This window comes from Pinus tabuliformis, chromosome 1_2 (genome assembly GCF_031772625.1).
Source record: "Pinus tabuliformis cultivar Carrire ecotype Pingquan chromosome 1_2, CPIR1, whole genome shotgun sequence".
NCBI lineage: Eukaryota > Viridiplantae > Streptophyta > Pinopsida > Pinales > Pinaceae > Pinus > Pinus tabuliformis.
In genome coordinates this window covers 637,973,192-637,979,905 of record NC_142298.1, presented here as the reverse complement: position 1 = coordinate 637,979,905, position 6,714 = coordinate 637,973,192, and positions in this window count along the sequence as shown.

Sequence of the window (6,714 nt, the reverse complement as noted above, 5' to 3'; positions counted from 1 at the left end):
TGAGTTTTGTTAAAAGTGAAGGTTAACAAAATTATGAGTGAAATTGATGAGGTTTCTAATATGGTTCGAATAATGAGGTTATAGTTTTAAAAAAATTAGTTGAGTATTTCTTACGGTAGAAAACCATATATTTTTCAATTCTTTTATAAAATAGTTTTTATGATGTTTTATATTATTATTAAATGGATAGCTTGAAAAAATAATTAATTTACTTATTAAATTTAATTTAAAAATTAATTTCAAAAGGTTTTCATATAATTCACTATAAAGAAGATTAGTATATTACTATTTCAAGACTGGTGGGATAGGAAAAATGGAGCAAAACAGAGCTAGGTTTACTCTGTGCAAAAATGGGGTTTTGGCCGCTATGGATTGTGCGCAAGTTAACAAGGATGTCGATATACTGGAGCGTTGGACGAATTTGTTTATGGGGTGCGAGCTTTCAGTTGATCTCGTACGGTGGGAACAAACCGGTCTCTGGGTTGCTGGCTACCTAGTAGTTGTGAAAACAAGAGAAAAATGCTCAATGGTGGTCTCTGCAAACTAGGCTTCCAGTCCGCCAATGCTAGGCCAATTTGGGGTTTCTTATCGTCTTCGGCTCACCATTGTATTCTCTTTCAGGAGGAAGTGGTTGATGTGGAGTATAACGATGGGCCTACGGCAAGCGTGGTCGAAACTTATCGCATAGGTATGTGACATAGTCCTCTATAGGATACAGGGCTTGGGTTCTTGTTGCGACCGAAATCTTGCTAATGGAAAGGATTTGGGGCTTGGCTTTTCTGCATGCGAGTTCCTACAGTTGGGTTACGGGGCTTTCGTCAAGGCGGTGAAGACGGGATCTGGGACTCTCCATCCCCTGTTCCTTGATGTATCGTGGGTAGAGTGTTTCAGCGGATGTTGGTATCCTGCTTCTCCACCATCCTTTGCGGCACCGTCTGATAATCTATCCTCTTTTGCCTCGGTGGGTTCGGGGTTTGACTGTGGGGTCGCTTCCGAAGGCCCTGTTTCCTTTCGGTGCCAAGTGGTGCTCTGCTCTGCCCTCTGGGCCTTTCAAGCTCCCTGCTGCTGCTATGCAACCCATCGAACTCAATAGAAACTTTGGCTCCTAGAACAAGGTATGTCCTCGATGCTTCCAAATATTTATAAAAACCCCTGCTGGGTCCTCTGTGTTAATTTGGGTAAAAAGCACAGACAACATTAACAAACTGAATAAAATTATCTCGAATCATGTTGGGTACCTGGCCCAAATGCAAAAATTGATATTTGAGGGCAGAGCATTGCAAGACAACAGGTCCTTAAAGGAGTATCACATCCTAGCAGCAGCTATCATTACTCTCAATCTGAGACTACGCGGTGGGGCGGCATCAGCCAGTGAATCAAAAAATCTGGGAGACGGTTATGGAAACAGTGATTGGAAAATCTTAGAAGCCAAACAGAAACAAAAGCAGGGGGTATAATCTTTCAAGAACATTCTACAAGGGAAAAGAGCAGAAACAGAACAAACAACTCTGGGAGGTTCTTCCCCTAGCCCATACACCGTGGAGCAACTACACTCCATCCCAGAACTAGAATTTGACAACTTTGAAATAGATGTAAAGTGTTCTTATTTTGAAACACAAGCCATCATTTATCGTTTCAACTGTTTCTAGCCTAAACTGGTTGAGCTTTTTCACTGGATTTTGACCAACTGGTCATTGGATTATGAAATTCATCTATGCTCAAAAGGGTTCTTCATTGTAAAATTCCCTTCTCTAGAGGCCAGGGACATCATATTACAGGATGGTGCATAGTTCTGGGGATCATCGGGCCTTTTCATTACTCCCTGGTTCCCTAACTTTGATGCAAACACCGTGGTTATCTCCAGAATGCTGGAATGGGTCTGTCTGCACAATCTACCTCTCCACTTCTGGGATGAACGTGTTCTTTCTGGTATCAGGAACATTATTGGGACATACATTAAGACATATACCCAAAGATTGGAGGAGAGGATCTACACATATGCTTAGATTTGTGTGGAAGTATACCTCAGCAAAGGTCTATCAGATCGTATTCATTTAATCCATAAACAAAGGAAATGGATTCAAATACTAGACTATGATAACACAACTTTCAGATGTAAAATCTGCAGGAAAACAAGGCACCTTCAAAAACATGTGTCCAGAGGCTAAGAAAGACACCGGTAGAAATAAGAAGACAGGGAAACAACCTAAAGGCTGTAATTTCCCTCCTCCCAAGCAGGAAGAGGAGGAGGATGAGGCGGCTGAGGAACCCATAGTATTTGGGAACAACCAGACAACACAGGCACCAGAAACCAAGTGGGAACACACACAAGAACCCATGAAATGACAGAACAATGAGGTACACACAAGAGACATGCCATAATCAATGGAAACAGGTGGGTACAAACTTACACATTCATCAGACAATTCAGATTCAGACAAAGACAATACTAGACCTGATGGTAATCAGCTCGCACTTGTCACTACTTCGCCATCTCAAGGGGGGTGGCATAAGGTCGAGAAGAAGAAAAGGAGAAAAACTTAGTTTTTCTCCTCAATGTATATTAGTTTCGGTTTGTTTGTATGTTTATGCCTATCATCAACCAATGGTTTGGTGATGCTTGGTTCTTAGCAAATGCAACATGCATTTTTTTTTCAATAATAAAATTATGCCTTTTTCACTCAAAAAAATAATTCACAACAAAGAAATATCATCTCTTATATAAGCATAATTAATTATCTTTATAATTTAAGATAATTAAAAGACATATATCTCTTTCAAGTGTTTATCTAGATGGGAGCTACAATAAATGTCTACAACTAGGTTAGGAATGATTATAGGAATTTAGGAGCTTTCCAGAATATTTAGTTTCAAGGAAATAATAGCTTTGAAACGAGATTATTTATATCCAAAAATTTAAATTTAAATTTAAATTTGTAGGCTAATAACCCTTTTTTTATAATCAGTTCACTTAGGATTTTCATCGACCTCTTTTTGTTTAACCATGACATATTTTCACCATATGAGCTTACCGCTGACATCTAGCCTCACATTTTATTCCTCACATACTCTGTTGTGGGGAAGAATATAAACGCCATTAAAGTGAATATGTCCTGAGATTTTTTTATTTTTATTTTTTAACCACGTGGTGAATCGGTAACTTCCAGTGCTAATCTATGGGAGACCCATGATCAATCCTCGTAGCTGCCACTATAACACCAAGAGTACATCCAACTACCTGCAAGTCGATATACTAAGATTCTATGATTTTAGCAAAGCAAGACTCTCGTGCCGCCAAGATGGGGGAAATCTGCTCTCAAGCCGCCACCACAGTTGGTCATGTCTTGTGATTTATTATACAAGGCTAATTGGAAAATTCAAAGGCTACAATTCAACACCTAGTGTCTTGCCCCGATGCTTTGTAGAATGAAAGATAAATGTAGGCATTAGAAATTAGAAGGTTAGATACAATGGAATTAGATTCACATTGTCAGAATGAGCTCGAATAGAACTCCAAACCCAGATCTTACATAATTATTACCTACAAATCTCACAGAATTAGACATTCGATAGCATAGTTTTTTTTAAGGAAGATATTGAATTTTGTTTTAAATGTATAAATAGACTTAGTATTTAAAAATTCTCAAATTTTTTTAGTAGATTACATATTTAAAATTAACAAATTCAAAAAAATATTTACTAAATTAAAAAAGAGAAAAGAAAAAAGAAAAAGGTAAACACGTGTAACTATTAAATTATTAAATTATTGATTATAAAACTACTAAATTATAAAATAATTTTAAATGACAATAAGAAATTATTATACATTCACAAAAAAATGTAACAAGATTTTTACTCATACAGATTCACCCTTACTTTACTATGTTTGCAATTAGGCTTTGTTACAATATTATTGATTATCAATACCATATGTCCAAAAAAATTGTAACACTTGTTAATGTGACATTTTATTTAATTAATCAATTTAATTTAAATGAAAAAAGAAACATATATATTTTGGAGTTAAATCTCAACTTTTTATCTACCCATACTACTAATAATATTCTACATTATTCTATGGAGTTAAAATCCCTTACCATCCACCTAATAATTCCTTATAATTCTAAAATCCCTATCTAAAAATATAAACGTCTATTGACATAATTATTAATAATTTTGAGTTTATTTAATGATTTATTTTCAAATAATTAATTGACTTAATTTGATTTACAGAGTAATAGTTCCGTCTATTATATTATTGTATAGTTTTCTTGTCTATTCATCAAAGAGATATCAAAACTCTAGATAACCGCCATCATTACACCATAAATTAAAATTAAAAAATATAAATAATATTTTTCTTTTAATATTTTCAATATGTGGTGGGATCCTCAAAAACTCTTTTTTCCTTTTTCCACAAGCCGAAAATGCTCAGACTTGCTCAAGGGCCACGAGACGCATGAATACTTATCACATTTAGAAAGTTCAATGGTTGTTGTTGTATGTACCAACAAGCTCACACATTGGCATTATTGTTAAATTTAATAATTTCATTAAATGTTGATAAAACAACATTGTCATAACATTGACCAATAAATTTTATTAGTGAAGACTTCTTATTTCAACTTAAGGTGGATGAGGATCTCTTGATTTTCTATTTATTTTTAGATTCGTGCCACATGGCTCTCCGCCGACCAATTTCCTAGGGATTTGATATTATTCCAATTCTAATAAGCTCCTCCATGATAAGCTCCTCATTATTATTTATACAATTCATTTATATCTAAGAAAATTTAATTTAGCAAAATGGTCCATTACTTTTAAAATATTAAAAAAATTAGATTTGTGCCACGTGGCTCCCCACCCACAAATTTCCTAGTGATTTGAGATTATCTCATTTCTAATAAGTTCCTCCATGATAAGTTCATCATTATTATTTATAACATTCATTTATAATTCTTTTTTTTTTCTTAAGTTAATTTTCAACCATAACCTTTGTATACATGGTTAATCATGTAAATGTGTGCATTAGGAAGGCATTCTTTTTTTTCTTAAGTTAAATTTCAACCATAACCTTTTTATACATGGTTAATCATTTAAATGTATGCATTAGTAAGGCATTCTTCATGTTTTTTTGGTTATATTTATGGAGTCTTAGGCTATATCAACCACATTAATATTTTTAATGTGGTTGTACTAGTAATATTTAACTTTGCAAAAGTAAATATTTTAATATGGATAACTGACTCATATATTTTATTTAATGATTTCTAGATATTGTTTCTATATTCGTGCATGATTTTTAAATAGGTATCAAAATTAAAATCTTTAAAAATGTTTGATACTTAGTAAATAATATATTTTCCATTAGTTACTTCCCACCATAATTTAAATCTTTGCATAAGGAAAAAAAAAATAAGAATAAGGGGTAAATAAAAGAATGTTGTTGGGGTCTCAATCCTAAGACTTGGGGAGAAAGATAACACTGTGAATCATGAACACAAGCATCATCTTCATAAAGGGAAAAATACACAAGGGATGTCAGAGTGGGGAAGCTAACGTGAAGGAGAAGCCACAAGAAGACCAAGTCAGCCATGGCTTAAGATTTCAGAGTGGGAAGCGAACTTGAAGGAAAATCCATAAGGGTACTGGTGTTGTTAGTTTAATGGGGGACACTAATATTGGTGAAGGGTTTACTCACATGTTTTTATGGAAGAATATAATCTTCGAAGATTTGGAAGGAAAAATGTTTGTAATGAGATAGTCTATTTTTACATTTGATTTTAATTAAATTGTAAGAATTATCATTATAATATTAATTATATTTCTAATGAATTAGTGTTTTTTCAAATCCCAGCTCCAATAAAAAGAACTCTTTGATTTTTTGTAAAGATCTTTCAAAAGTATTTAATTTTGATTAAAATAATGGTCTACGAGCCAAATTTTTTAAGTTGAATACTAAAATTAATTTTTTTGTTTTACATTTTTGGGTCATGATTTCCAAATGATACCCATCAATGTTTCCTATCCATAATTGTAAATAATAAGGGTGGCTTCTCTATGAGAGGAAATATGTTCCACTTACCTTTGAAGTGGAAAATTATTTGTTCATAGTGTAAAACATTAGGTGAATATCATAGTAGAGAGTTCATACAAATGCTCCATTCATCTGCCCACCCATTAGCTGTAGAATTATAAAAGTTTCTATTGCTAGTAACATAAAAACCATCCTTTGAATATTTGTCACTTAGTATATTATAAGTGACAAAAATATCTCATTTCTCATTGCTAAGAAAAGTGTGCATGGGGCACCATGACCTATTTGATATGTATAGGAAAACTATGAGACTTTCATCATTTCAATATTTCAATTATTGTTTTGATTGTGTATTACCAACTTAACACAAACACGCTAAACAACCTAAATCTAATACAACAATTATTATTTCAAACCAAAGTACAAATTTTTCAATTCAACAATTTTTATTTAACAATCTTTGCAACCTCTATTTGCACCTTTTGGGGAAATTACCAGTATATTTGACATTCATTAATACATATTTATTAAACTAAAACATAAACATGTTTATTTATTTATTTATTATAAACACTTTTTTTATTACGATGAAATTAATAAGTGTCGTGACACAATTATATCAGTAGGGGTGGGAAATGGAGCGATGGCGTGTATCACTAGGGTTTCCCACCTATGAA